At 46.1% G+C, this 15,205-nt stretch overlaps 2 long non-coding RNA genes across 3 annotated transcripts in view; one reads left to right on the top strand and one right to left on the bottom strand.

Annotated features, from left to right (window-relative positions):
- The window catches only part of LOC109280306 (uncharacterized), a 27,704-nt gene extending 21,547 nt beyond the window's left edge, over nucleotides 1–6,157 (top strand). Inside the window, exon 3 of the long non-coding RNA XR_009461698.1 lies at nucleotides 6,043–6,157. This is a non-coding gene — a long non-coding RNA (uncharacterized LOC109280306). The remainder of the gene's footprint in view (nucleotides 1–6,042) is intronic.
- On the bottom strand, nucleotides 4,043–15,205 carry LOC132247688 (uncharacterized). 2 transcript variants are annotated; one of them, XR_009458992.1, is made up of 3 exons: nucleotides 15,142–15,205; nucleotides 14,064–14,272; nucleotides 4,043–5,285 (listed from the first exon to the last, which is right to left on the bottom strand). It is a non-coding gene; the product is annotated as an uncharacterized LOC132247688 (long non-coding RNA). The 2 variants fall into 2 exon arrangements; XR_009458991.1 differs by lacking the exon at nucleotides 15,142–15,205 and adding an exon at nucleotides 14,835–15,114.

Genomic DNA, 15,205 nt, shown 5'->3' with positions numbered 1-15,205 from the left:
TCACCCATCTCACAGGGGCTTATAACAATTAAACTGCTTACTCTTCAAGACAAAGAAAAATTGAGTGAACTTTTGACCCAATTGAGAGTTTTCACCCATTTTCTATATTAGTGGTCCCCAATTTTGCTGGTGAAAGGGCACCAATCCAATACTGAGCAAGTAACGCTGTGGGTAACATTGCACATTGTTCTCCCTCATTAACCTATTTGGACTTTTTAATTTCCTCAGCCCAGGAGCAACAATGGAGGGCCTCACAGGTTGTGGAAGAGTAAACTCCAATACTGATGCAGCTTTGAAACTCACAAACTGTCCATTAAGAGGCATGTTTGAGTGCAGTGTGCTTGTATTGCCTGCTTCTGAAAAGGTGACACTAGTCAGATTTTGAGAAGTCAAAACTCTTTCTAGTCAGAGGCACTTTGCACCTTTTGAAAATCAGGCTAGAAATTTCCAAAAGTGGAGAATTTTAAATAAAAAGCAGGATGCTGCAGCTACTGCCACAGAAAAGAGATGGAGGAGACATTATTGTCCACAATAAAATACAGTTTCTATAAATGGCATATAGCAGAGCTCTATTAAATTCAAGACATGCATAATATTGAATAAGCAAGGAAACAGATGTATAGCCAAAGCAGCTCCTGGCTGGGTTATACAAGAACACAACTTAATTTCTTCAAGATAGAAGCTGCTGATGCTAAAAGCACAGAGGAGATCAACAAAGATGTATAAAAATAGAGCAGGGTCTGATTTCATAGAGCAACTTCCACATTCCAAACTTCTGAAAGCCTTTCCCTAAGAAGATAATGGCCATTTAAGGTCCATTAATGGGATGCTGCATTTACATTCCAAAGTGGGTAAATATTTAAAGAGGCACCATCAAGAAATTAGGAGCAATATAGATTCTTTACAAGCAACATGGGTGTGGGTGGAGTGAAATGAAAGAATATAAAGTCAATAGTCTAACAGCATCATAAATCCAGTAGTGTCACTGAGAGTTGCTTTTATACAGGAACCCAATTACATTCAATGTAATTCTTTTGTATGACAAGACACCTTCTCCTGGAGAACTGGATCTTTACTTTCCCAACTCTTTAGATGACTGAAACACAGCATAGGTGGCAGAAATGCAGTCCCCACATGGCCATCATAGGAAGGATTTCCAAGGTGAAAAGAGTATCCTTCCTTTGGCCTCTTTGCTGTGGCTGCCAGTACTGGTGGTAATCATTTCTCACCCGTGTGAACTGAGAACACTGCCTTTCTCACTGAACAGGTGAGGAGCTTCTCTATCTACACATGTGCAATACAAATGGTGAGCTCTTAGGATCATAGGACCACAGAAAAGTGAGGCTGGAGGGGACTTTACAAGGTCCTCTAGTCCCCCACTCAAGGCAGGATCATACTTAACTAAACAATCCCAGCCCAGTGTTTGTCCAGCCTGCTTTTGAACATTTCGAGGAATGGAGATTCCACAACTTTTCTAGGTAGTCTGTTTCAATGTTTGACTACCCTCGTAGTCAGAAAGTTCCTCCTAATCTCCAGACTAAATTTCCTCTGCTGCAGTTTGAGGTCATTGCTCCTAGTCTTGTCTCCTGAAGCCACAGAGAAAAGCCTAGCTCCATCTTCTCTGTAATCTGCCTTTCAGGTATTTGAAGACTGTTATCAAATACGTCTTCAATCTCTTCTTCTCCAGACTAAATAACCCTAGTTCTTTCAGCCTTTTCTCATAACGCTAAATAGATAATGCTGAGGTGTTAACAAGCCCTTTACATTCCTTTGCCGGCTCCCAGTCATTGATTCCACCTGCACCTTCTGAAGCAATCAGCAAGAACCCAACCCTTCCAACAGGGCACAGCAGGTCCTTTGACTGACTTACCTACCTCAGCTAATTAATCCCATCTCTGCTGCCTAATACATGGGGCATCTATACACGTGCTCCAGGGTGATGCTGAAGACGCTTTATTAGAGTGGCTCCAAGAGCTACTCTAATTAAAGCACCCACAGTGTCATGTGCATTCAGCATCCCACACTTCAAAATGGCAGTGGGGGCGCTTGAACTAAAACTCATTTGACAAGCTTGAAGCCTGGGGATGCTGAAAAGATTTGACGTGGAGGCTGTTGAAGCGCATTAAATGACACGCTCCAGCAAACTCCATTAATGAGTCTGATCCAATTAACTGAGTCTGCTCTAATGCATGCTAATTAGCACATATACACATGCCAGACATTTGCTCTAATAAGTGCCCATTGTGTTCCAAAGGCAGCTCCCCCTCAGGTAGATAATCTAGGAAATTACCATTAACCAGGGAAAATTCAGATCTGACACAGTATTGACTTGTTACCATGACAACCGTTCTAAGTTCATCACAATTTCTTTGGTGCCAAGTCTCAGGAATCCTTCCCATAAGCTCCACACCCCTTTGGCCCATGCAGCAAATGATATGCTTTGCAACATGCCGACCTTGGCAGAACAAAGTGCTGAGCTGGCACCAGTAGGTGGGAGTCACAGTGCTCCAAGTCCACTAAAGGCCAGACGAGCCTTGTGCCTTATGTGGATGTAGAGGTTTTGTGTGCCCCTCCACTTCCAACCAAGGACTGAGGGACTGCCTGGGAGCAGTCAAGGTCATGTTTCTGCCCCCTTTCATGCCAGGCAGGCAGGCTGGCCTGGAGCTCTAGTCCCTGCATGACTCGTTGCCAGGACAGCACATTCCTTTGTCAGCAGGAAGGGAAATATCTTGACTAATAGTCTGTAAAGTGTTTGGGAACCCTGGCAAGCAGTGGCCTCCAGCCTTCGCTGGCCCTTGGGCAAGAGCACTGAACAAGGGATATGTTAAGTGATATGTTGTAGGTAAATCTGTACATTGCTTTTCCCATCAACCTCAGTCTAACTTTTCAGTTTCCTCTGCTGGCAAGTAGCATTAGGGGATTCAAGCAATGTGCTAGTGTTACCATACATTTGGGTTTTCCCAAACATGTCCTCTTTTTGAGTCCTCAGATCTCCGTCCAGGCAGTTTTTTGAAATAGGAACCAATGTCCAGGATTTTGCTCTGCTCCTTTGGCAAGAGTGTGGGGGAAGGCAATTAGAGGAAGGGGCAGCACTGAAGGAAGCTGTCCGGGCACCAGGGCTACAGCAGGGCGAGGAAGGTGCCTGCCTCTCCAGCATGGGAAGGGGGCAAGGTGGCCCTTTGAGGGAGCTCCATGGCTGGGCCAGTGCCTGTGCTCATGGGGCCAGGCAGCCCCACAGGATGCTGCCTACAGGAGGAGGGCTGTGGCTAGGCTTCCTGGTGTGGTGCTGGAGCTCCAGCCCAGAGCGGAGAGGTGCCATCAGCATCCCCTTTTCCTCTCTCCAGTCTGCACCAGGGCCAGACTTGCTCCACCTTTGCCTACACAAATTGGAGCCACCATGATCCAGCCCAGTCAGGATGGGGGCAGCTGGGGTCCCCCTCTGGCAGGGCTGGGAAGAGCAGGGGGCTGTGGGCCAGGAGTGACTGGCACCAGCAGGGAAGGGAGGGGCAAGGGGCTGCAGGTCGGGAGTGAGGGGCACCGGCAGGGATGGGGGGGTAGGAGCTGTGGGTCAGGAGTGTGGGATACTGCCAGTGCCAGGAGGCTGCAGCTTGGGAGTCAGTGGCACCAGCATGGCCGAGGGGGAGTTGGTGAGAGACCATGGGCTGGAAGTGAGGAGCACTAGCAGGACCAGGGGTCTGCAGGTTGGGAGTGAGGGGCAGTGGCAGGGCCATGTGAGTTGGGAGTGAGGTGTCCCCCCAACAGGTGTCCTCTTTTTTTGGAACTGGAAATATGGTAACCCTAAATGTACAGTTGTACAATGCTGTGAAAAATGGATTGGAGACCACTTGTCTCAGGTGAAAGATGCAAGACATTCTCAGAATTAGGGGTGGAGTATAACCTTTGCATCTCACAGGACAATCTCCTGTCCAGTTGAAGAACCACTGAACCAAGGAAAAGCAGCAGTGTGTTGGTGGATTTGGAGCACTGTTCTGCATGTCCCTCATTTACCATGCCTATATCTAGAACACTTATATATCCCATGCTTGTTATTTTTAGTGGCTGCTCAAGAACAAGTGTACAAAGTGATATGTGATATTTTGACATTATCCCATCACAAAATACTGTTACTTTATAAAACCCATTTTTTTGAAATCACATAAGTTAGGCCCTTGACTTCACATCAGGCCTGCCCAGCTAATGGTTTTCCACCCCACTAACCCTTTGGCATAACTCCTGAATTTAGACTCCCCAGCCCCTCATTCTGAGACCAAGGTGTTCAAAATCTAAAGCCAAATCCAGCTGCTAGGTTTACAAGTCACTCCCATCTAAACCATGGAGGGAGCATCTAAACCATATGAAGAGCATCTAAACCATATGAAGATGAGTGACCCTTGAAACTCCTGTTATCCTTCCCAGTCCTGTAACAACAGACCTAAGGACCCTCACCCCCCAGCCAAATGTTGATGACTGTTACGCTGGCAGGGGGAGGGGAAGATGGAAGTCGAGACTCAAGTTTTGCAGCCTGAGGCCATGTCCACTGTTGAGATCAATCCAACACATGACTGGCTTTTCCAATCCATCACACAACTTGCTTTAGTGCCATTAGGTTCATCAGTTTGCTTTTAAAATCAGTGACCCATAAGGATGTGCATAACATGGCCAGCTAGCCTGGCAGATCTGGTTGACCAGGAACTTCCCCAGCAGGGATCAGACTCATTTCATGGGCCACCTTTGCTAAGGAGTATCCGCATTTGGGGATCCAGCCTTACCACAAGCCTAAAAGAAAGGCATCCTAGGGCAGATCCTCAGCTGATATAAATTGGACCTCTCACAATTTCTGCCACTGAGAACTAGCAACCACAGACCACTATAGTGAAGCCTATCTCAGAATTTCTACTGATATGTTTGCAGGAGCACAGTCTATGCAGACAGGTGCCAATATCATAATACAAACATATATTATCAGGCACGTCAGTCACCACAGCTAATCCAAGTCTGCAGTAGGGTAGTACACATTGGTCCACCAAGAGTCTGAGACCCACCAAACTCATTCCAGATAGGCTACGTAACAGGCATCAGACACAAATGTTACCTTCTTGCTGAGTTGGACCATGTTTTAATGCTGACCCCAGGCTGAAAGTCTCATAATGTATAATGTCTTCATTTAATCTCAGCTCTTCCCTTCAGGAGGGTGGACAGTGAATTATGAGGCATTTCTTGCTCTCAGCAAAACACTACAGAGAACGTCTTGCTGTGTCACTCTCCCTGCTTCAGGGTAACTACACCTGAAAAAAACAAAGAAAAACAAAAAAAAACCCCAATCAGGATGTTTGCTATTTCCTTAGTTATTATTAAGAATCCAAAGAACTGTGGCAGCTAATAATGAAAATGGGCACACTATAAAGCACTTCAGTCTAAACTATGGCTACATGAATTTACTTCCCTGAAAATAATGCAGTCAGATCAACAGAATCCCACATTAACCCCCTGGAAAAGGCAGAAAAATGCCATAGTCAGGCCCTCTGAACAATGAACAGCAAATCCAAGGGGCACCCACCCAAGAGGAGACATACACAAAACAGCTCGAGCCAGAGAACATATCAGCTTTCAAATTTCATGCACATCTTTGCACATTGTTGGTTTTACTGTTGCATCTTTCAACGCGATCACCAAAATGATCTTTTTCCTTTTCACGCCCCATGTGAGTCATTAAACAGCCATCTCACACCATCTGCTGGACCAGGAGGGGAAAAAAAAAACACCGAGTGGCTGCCAAGGAGAAGAGAAGTGGAATATAAAGGCATTGTGGGGTTTGGGTTTTTGTTTTGTTTTTTTCCTTTGCAGGTACTTTTTGCTGTTGTTTTTTTTTAAAAAAACAACTGGGGGTTAAGTCAGCATTCACCAATTCACTGTCAGAGACAAATGGTCCTTTTTTTATGTTGGAGAGTGCAAATTGTATGGGGGAACATACCCTGTAATTATGCTTCAAAATAAGTACTTATCTAGTGAGTCAACATAATATGTTGTTTTTCCCTTTTCCAGATCAAAAGAAACAGAAGAGAAGTTAACATTTGAAGCAAGCCTCCTGCAAAGTCGGATTGCAATTCCAGTAGCAATGGTGCAGGAGGGAGTTTAAAATAAATAGCACCTCAGAGCACTGATGAGTCAGACGCTGAGGATGGAGGGACTGTGCAGCAAGGGGAAGCAGACATGACACTCTGCAGTAGCTTGCATGGGAGATGCAGTTTTGTTGGGAGGTTTGTGGTGGGTCTGAGCCCAAATCTCCAGACTATTTCCCCACTAGACACATCCCAAATTTTACAGGAGGGTTTAAACATCCCCTTGGCCCCCTCTATCAGAGGAGGAAAGAGGGAGATGGTTTTAATGTCTGGCTTAAACCAGAAGGTCACATACCTCTTTGCTTCTGCAGGCTGAGTGCCCCACACATATTCAAGTTCTTCACATCCTTCCCTCCATTTCATGCCATGCTCCACATGTGCCACACTCCCACTACCTCTCTCTCAGGGACTCCCAGCAACTGCCCCAGACCTGCCCCTACATCCTTCCTCTCTCCCACATACCCCTCTGTGTGACCTACCTCACTCCTCCCCTCATAACCAGGTCTCCAATTCCTCTGGTCTGGCTTTCATTTTTCAATATCAGATCCATAGGCTTGTGCCCACTGATTTCTAGAACATTCCCGGCAGTGTCAGAATTGATCAGACTTGGCATTTGAACACCGGCGTGTTAGAAAAAGAAAAATGACACCAGGGTTTTTTTTGGAGGGCCTCACTTTGCTTGTCCAAACAGCGGCATGAACCCAGGCACCTACAGCTTTTTTGACACCATTACCTGAGCCAGTTGTGACTTGCTACAGCTGTAGGGTTGTCTGGCTGAAATATGCATGAACCCACACTCTCAGGGGATGGAAAGAAACTTTATGAATAGAGATGGGGCTATATTATTAGTCAATGGCAATGCATAGGGGGTACACAGGGGTGCACATGCACCCCCTGAGAGTGCCGGTGCACCCCCTGTCAGGCCATACTCCCCACTCTGGCAATGGGCAGGAGGGGTAGGCGGGAGCGCCAGTGCCCGACCGCGAGTGCCGGCCGGGAAGTTCAAGCACCAGATGTAGGCCATGGCCACTTCCGGAAGCCCCACAGCCAGGAGCAGTGTGGCTGCTCACCAGTTGGTAAGTTTTGCCATGTGGGGACTCCCCCCTCGGTTGGCGCAGTCGGCCGTGGGGGGACCCTTTAGCTTCCTGGTCACTGACTGGTCGCTGGGGGGGGGGGGGGGGGCATGTACTCCCCCCGACTAAGGCAGCACCAGTCGCCCTTGTTATTAGTTATCAGAGGTGTAATCCTGACTTTTCTGAAGTCAGTGGGAATGCTCAGGGGTCTTCATGTGGAGAAGACTCAGATTTTATTTCAATCAATAGTACAAAAATTGCCTGCAATTTGTATCCCATGCTAGTGGGGTGAGGGGGAATCTAGTCAGGAAGGTCTCTAGGTTTTTCTAGATGAAAAAGCACTTCAGAAAGAAGTGGACCAACTGCACAGTGGAGATAGTTAAACAAGCTTTCAAATGCAAGACAGTCTTCACCGGGTCTGAAGAGAGAAAGTCATCACAGCACAGTCTGTAGACAAAGAGATATTGCCACAACTGAGGTGGGAGCAAAATTCAAAGAGCATACCATGCTCGAATCAGGGAGCCCTGATAATCTCGAGCACAGAACTCTGAAGAAACCGTCACGGGAAATTACAACTACATAGCAAGGATTTTTAACTAATCTATCAAAATAGGGTGGTACTGTTAGACTGGAGAACAACAAATATATTATCTGTGTTTAAGAACAGGAAAAAAAAAAGTGATCCAAGAAACTATAGGCCAATCCATTTCACCTCACTAGTATATGAGAGTTTAGAACAAAGTCCACTTTACCGTGCAATGTACTGTGCAGTAGTTTTCTATACAGTTTCTACATGTGCACTTTACTGAGTAGACTAATTTACCATGCAGTAAAGTATTACCATCTACATGTACATGGCAATTAGACCAGTGTAGACTCATTTTTACTGCACTGATGATAGTCCCATTAGACACAAGTACTATCCAATGGCGCAGTAAATTACTGCACTTAAAACACATGTGTAGATGGTGACAGGGCTGGCTGGGGCACAAGAGTGCTTCAGCACCGGGCTAGCCGGCAGGCAGCATGTGGAGCCCCACATCAGAGAAGCCCTGGGCTGACTGCTCCAACATAGCTCCACATGCTGTAGAGTGGCTGGCTGATGCACGAGCAGCCCCCATGCTGAAGCACCCTCATGCCCCAGCCAGCCCCTTCTTAGCGCATGGAACCTGGTCGGAGTAGCTGGCAGGCTGACCCCTGGGTCCCCTGCCAGCCCAGGCTGCTCCTGCTAGGCTCCATGTGTTGATCACAAATAAACTCCAGAGCCATAAGATCCAAAGTTTATTTGTGCACATTAATTTCATGTGCTAAGTTTGTGCTAAGACATGCCCAGTTTGAGGGGAAAAATTAATTACAAGTTTGGGGCATAAATGGAAAATGGGATAAAATTAGAGCATGCCAGACTCAGCTGATATCCTTCTTTGATAAGATCACTTATATTCTAGAAAAATAAATGCAGTAGCTCTCATCTATCTAGACTGCATCTGAAATGGTGCCAAGTGGAGAACTATTAGTTTTGGTGGTGACAGCAGGGACTGGGACAAGAATTGTAAGGTGAGGGAAGAGACAACTGGTTGTCCTAGAATGGAAACTATTGGACAGGAGAAGAGCTGCTAATGGAATTCCTCAGGAATCGGTCTTGGGGCTGACCTATTTATTATTTTCATTAATGAATAGAAGTGTAATGGTAGCATTTGTTGGTGACACAGAATTGGGAGGCATCATCAATACAAAGTTAGAGTGGTATATCACACATGAAGAACCAGATGACCTTGGAGCTGGAATAATAAAAATAGGATGAAATGATAGGGTTCACTATCTGGAGAAAGGTGGGGAAGATAACTAGTAGGGCAGAAGTGCTAGACCTCAGGAAGGCCAACTTCAACAAGTTCAGGAGATTAGTTAGGAAGGGACTGATTGGTAAAAGCCTTGGAGAGATGAGAGTCCAGGAAGGGTGGGCATTTCTCAAAGGACTAATCCTACAGGCACAGCAAAGGACCATCCCAGTACACATAAAAGGGGGAAAAAAGCAAATAAACCCTCTTGGTGGAGCAGGGAAATCCAGGAGAGTCTGGAGCAAAAAAAAGAGGCCTACAGGCTGTGGAAGCAGGGGGCTGCCACCAGGGAGGAGTATACCTGCTTGGCTCAAGCTTGCAGGGAAAAAGTGAGGCGAGCCAAAGCAGAAATGGAGCTTTGGCTGGCAGCAAAAGTTAAGGATAACAAAAAGTCATTTTTAAGTACACAGAAAGCAAAAAGAAGGTGCAGGGTAACTTAGGGCCCCTTCAGGATGAACTAGGGCAACTGGTAACAGATAGGATGGCCACAGCAGAACTTCTAAATGATTTTTTTGCATCCGTGTTCCTGAACATCTGGACATGAATACAAATATGCATCCCATAGGGACCTTAGGTAAGCCCAGTACAGATACCAACCACCAACTGTTTATGCTGACCTAGTAAAGGGGCACCGGGAGGGGTTGAATGTATTTAAGTCAACAGGTCCTGATGATCTTTATCCTAGGGTACTTAGGGAACTAACTGGAGTCATAGCGGAGCCGCTGGCACAACTGTTTGAGCATTCATGGTGCTCAGGACAGGTCCCGAAGGATTGGAATAGGGCCAATGTGGTCCCTATTTTCAAGAAGGGGAGGAAGGAGGAACCAGGTAACTATAGGCTGGTTAGTCCCACCTCTATCCTTGTCAAGACCTTTGAGAAAATTGTTAAGGATTACATTTGTGGGGGACCAGCAAGTAAAATGATGCTAAGGGGCAATCAGCATGGGTTCACAGCAGTCAGATCCTGCCTAACTAAATAGGTTTCATTTTATGACCGGGTCACAAAATGCTTGGATGAAGGAATAGAGGTAGATGTTATTTATTTAGATTTTAAAAAGGCCTTTGACACCGTGTCACATCCAGTTCCTATAAATAAACTAAATAGTTGAAATGTAGATTATTACACAGTCCAGTGGGTAGAAAATTGGTTTATGGGACACATCCAGAGAGTGGTGGTGGATGGGTCAGTTTCTACCTGGTGAAATGTGGGCAGCCGAGACCCCCAGGGCTCTGTCCTGGGACTGGTACTATTCAATATCTTCATTAGTGACTTGGACGAGGGAGTAGAAAGCACCCTGTCCAAGTTTGCTGATGACACCAAACTATGGGGCGGGGGGGGGGAAGTACACAAACTAGATGACAAGCAGCAAATCCAGGCTGATTTAGACAGGCTGGGGAAATGGGCCGAACAGAATAGGATGCAGTTTAACAAGGATAAGTGTCATGTGTTGCACCTGGGGAGGAAGAATCATCAACACTCCTATAGCTTGGGAGGTACCACTCTAAGTAGCACAACCGCAGAAAGGGATCTCAGAGTTGTAGTCAACTCCAAAATGAACATAAGTCACCAATGTGATGTGGTAATAAGTAAAGCTAATCGCACTCTTTCTTGCATAAGTAGATGCATCACAAACAGGTCTAGAGAGGTAATACTACTTCTTCTCTGTGGCATTGCTCAGGCCACAGCTGGAGTACTGCATCCAGTTTTGGGCACTGCACTTCAGGAGGGATGTGGATGGCCTGGAGAGGGTTCAGAGGAGGGACACTCATCTAGTTAAAGGCCTACAGAAAATACCCTATGAAGACCAATTGGGAGACCTGAACCTCTTCAGCTTCTGCAAGAGGAGGCTGAGAGGTGATCTTGTGGCCACCTACAAACTCATCAGGGTGGGCAGCAAGAAATAAGGGAGACAATGTTTACCAGGGTGCCTGTTGGGGTAGCTAGAAATAATGTCCACAAACTGGAAGAGAGCAAATTCAGACTGGACATCAGGAAAAAATTCTTTACAGCAACGGTTGCCAAAATATGGAATAAGCTTCCAAGGGAGGTGGTGCTGTCCCCTTCCTTGGAGGCGTTTAAAAGGAGATTGGACAGATACCTGGATGGGGTCATCTGACCCCAGCACTCATTTCTGCCCAGGGCAAGTGGCCGGACTCGATGATCTAATAGGTCCCTTCCAATCCTAACATCTATGAAACTATGAAATTTAAGTCTAAAGGGCAAGGTCATGGACTGAGGGATGAGTAACAGGAATTTCTGCTGTAAACTGGCAGCTTATCAGTTGGAAATGAATGAGGAGGGAAAAGACCTAGGGGTACCAGTTAATGACTGTGAGCCACCAATAAGATACAGCTGTGGAAAAAGTAAAATGTTTGACCCTAAAATGTATGAGGTGAGAAAGGAGAGACAGAGACTTACTGTGTAATGCACTTGTGAGACCTCCTCTATTCTAAATCACCAGTGTTCAAGACTAATGAACTCAAACTGGAACAGGAGCATATAAGGGCTAGGAGGATGATCTTATAAAAAGACATATAATACAATTACTACAAAGCAATTTAGTCCATGGTAAATTTCCTCTGCAGTAAGGATCAAATGCACGGTAGTTCTCCAGAACTAACTGCACACAGCAGATACCACACATCTGGTTACTAGGTCTGTGTGAAGTGGCTAGTATTTGCTTTGGATTCAGATTCGACTAATTTGAGGGACAGCGATTCAATTTGGTGATTCGAATCACTGCCCCAAATCGATTCGGCCAAATCCGATTCGGAGATTTGGCGGCTGCTGAATTGGCCGAATCTCTGCATCAGACAGGCCCCATCTCCCACCCACCCTCCCAGCCCCGTCAATGTTTGCCCCACCCGGGCCCCAGCCCCCAGCTCTTAAAAAAAAAAAAAAAGCCCCAAACTCACTGGCTCCTGCCAGGTGGGGGTGTGATCCCTGCTGCCCCACACTGTATGTGGGGCTCTGCCACAAGCCCCCAGAAGCCCCAAGGCTACTGCAGCAGCTGATGACTTCAGAGCTGTTTTTTGTTTGTTTGGTTTTTTTGAAGAGCCAGGAGCTGGGACCAGGTTGGGCAGGTCACGATGAGGCTGGGAGAATGGGCAGGGGTCCATGGCAGAGCCCCCATGCAGCATGGGGCAGTGGGGGGCAGTGGGGATCGCCACCCCCCACCTGGCAGCAGCCAGTGAGTGGGGGCTTTTTTATTTTTTAAGAGCCAGGAGCTGGGGCCGGGTGGGGCAGCCATAGGGGGTGAGGGCTGGGAGAGCAGGCAGGGGTCAGGGGGCACTCAGGTGGGCTGGGGGAGCAGGCAGGGGATGGGGCCTGGCAGGGGTCCCCCCATGGTCCTCTTCCCCCTCCTCCTGCCCCTGCTCCCCCACCCCCTACTTACCAGCACAGAGTCTGGGTCCAGCTCCCTGCGGCAGCGAGCGGGGACTGCCCAAGCCTCCTAAGCTCTCTGAATCTTTTCTGAATCAATTCAGAGAGCTTCGAATCGATTCTGACCTTTTTATTGGTCTCCTGATTCAATTCAGATTAGGAGATTTGGCCTCTGAATCAGGCTGAATCTCCTCTGAACCAAACCATCACCCAAAGCTTTGCACAGCCCTACTGTTTGCTTAGCCACTAGGTGATTGGGGAGCCAATTTCCATTAAGCAAATGGCTACTCCAGATGAAATGGAGTACAGGAGCAGTCACATGGCCAGTACACCAGTTTCACTTATGTCAGCATACAGAGAATCCTCACTTTCTGAGGGGTAAATTTGCCTATGTGTAGCATGACTTACGCTGGTGTAACACTGTATTAAGTGTAGTGTGGGTGCACATTCTGAAAGGTCTTATTTGTTTAGTTTAATGAAATGAAGGTCAAGAGGAAATCAGAGGAAGATTTCTAAACAGCTAGGGAATAAGGATTTGCAACAGTCTTTCAGTAAGAAGAGTAGGAGAAAGGAAGCCAAGTAGTTTTCAGATAGTCTTTCATAAACTGATCAAAACTATATGAAACAGTTGCCTCCAATACCAGGGAACTGAACTCAATGACCCAAGAGTGGCCCTCTGGTCCTAGGTTCCTAAAATGGTAAAGTTGTCTGTTTAGATTAATCATTTCATCAGAAAAATCACTGAAATGACCTACAGGCTTCAGGCAGACAAGGTTCCTTGGGTGAATTTGATATCTTTTATTAGACCAACTCATTTGGGTTGGTCTAATAAAAGATATCAAATTCACCCAAGGAACCTTGTCTGCCTATATCCTTAGACCAACACAGCTACAACCTAAACCCCTGCTACAGGCTTCAGAAACTATTGTTTTGGCTGTTTGTAGCCTTGAGAAAATCTGCTCCAGGTTGTTTCAATCTTGGATTTAAATAGCTACAGACAAAGCATTATACTGTATGCTGCCATACGGTACCTAAAGCAATATGCCTCCTCTCTGGAGGATTGTCTGGCTAGGGCAAGGCTGGTTTAACAAGCTATACAGTAGCATATGTTACAGAAATTGATTTCCTGTCCTGATATTTTTTTGTGCACTGAGAGAATTTCATACTAGGGGGGATAGTCAAATGCATTCAGTGGGATCACAGCCATTTTCTAAATTACCAGCTATAGTGAAGAGAATGGTTAGGAGGACAGATTGTTCATATTAACACACACACACACACTCACTTTGAGTCTTCCAGGGGTCAAAGCTTGCAGAAATTGCTTAGGCTTAAAGTAGAAGATCCTCAGTTAGTATAGTCATAACTCCACTGTAGTATTTTGCTCTGACTCTGGTAGGGCTACAATGACTTACACCACCTGAGGATCTGCTCCCAAATACTTAGGCTCCCTAGAATCACATTCAGATGGGAACAGCACAGCCCTCCAGTCCACCAAGAGCTTATTTCTATTTACTGTTTACATTATAGTAATGTCTCAAAGACCCATCCACTTGGCCCCATTAAACCAAGTGATGTGCCAGCATAGTGAACCTTGGTCCAATAGACAAACTGAATTCAGAAGATCTTTCAGGCAAGACCTTAATTACAGACCTACCTGCTCAGTGTGGACACTAAAAACCCCTTGCTTGTCACTAAGAAGCATGTTCTCACCAGAACCTCCCTTTCTTCTCAAGAATCTCTTGGGCCATATAGCATCTGCTGGGCCTTCTCCCCAGAGGTGATTGTAGTTCTGTGCGTCTCTGTATTGGTCAAGCGTTTGGAAGCCTTTGGGGTTGAAAAGCCTAATACAAAGATACAGGAAGCCTAGAATACAAAACAACATCAACCCATTCACCTTTACACTTTTTTCTTGTTGTGTGCACTAATGGAAGACATTTGTATTTTAACCTTTTCCTGAAGCAGGCTGTATAATCAGATTTGTTCTGGAACCAAGTTAAAACCTGCTGTCTGCCTATGATAAAGCAACCAGTCCAATTGAATTTTCTGGGACCATATAAACATTTTGAGTCTGCCCTCAAGGACCTCCTGCAACAGAAATTTTGCCCTGAATTTGAAAAACTAGCCTCAACCCAGTGCCCCATGGCATTTGGTTTCAGCTAAGAGGAGGTAGCCAAAGCTGCCTGGTGCTTTGTGAACACAGCTATACTGCTTCCAGTTTGGGAGGTAACCCTTCCTCCCAAGCCAAAAACAATATAGCTGCAATGCAGTGCTGCCCTACCTCTCCAGAACCAGAACCAGAAATGGGGTTCATTGTTTTCTTGTTCTGGAGGTCTGTAGACTGTCTGGAGCCAAGTACTGCATTTTGTTCCCTGAAGACTGGTCTATTTAGTTTATAATTGTGCACATTCACCCGCTTTTTTAATACCTTCAGAAGCAATTTGTGGAAGAGACCTGACTCCAGACCCAGGCATCTTGGAAAATGTCTACCATCCAGGTGCTGGCACCCAGCAGGACCAGATCTCATCATGCAGTAACTCCCCAAAGCACAAGAAAACATGAACACATGTTCAGACAAACATATACATGTGAAATACAGCAAAAAACAAAAATTGTAAGCACTAAAACACAGTTCAAAACCTCTCCCCCACCAACCCCCAATCTCCAATTCCTTCTCTATCCTTCAGTAAAACAAAATGCAGATGATGTTTTCAGGGATGGAAAAGTCAAGTCACCTTGAAGAAGCAGGAGTGGGTGGATCAGTAACAGGCTGAAAGCCACGTGTCAGAACCTCAGCTG

The sequence above is a fragment of the Alligator mississippiensis genome, chromosome 1 (assembly GCF_030867095.1).
Source record: "Alligator mississippiensis isolate rAllMis1 chromosome 1, rAllMis1, whole genome shotgun sequence".
Taxonomy (NCBI): Eukaryota; Metazoa; Chordata; order Crocodylia; family Alligatoridae; genus Alligator; species Alligator mississippiensis.
The sequence above is the reverse complement of the archived record's forward strand: the minus strand, read 5'-3'. Positions and strand labels throughout refer to the sequence as shown.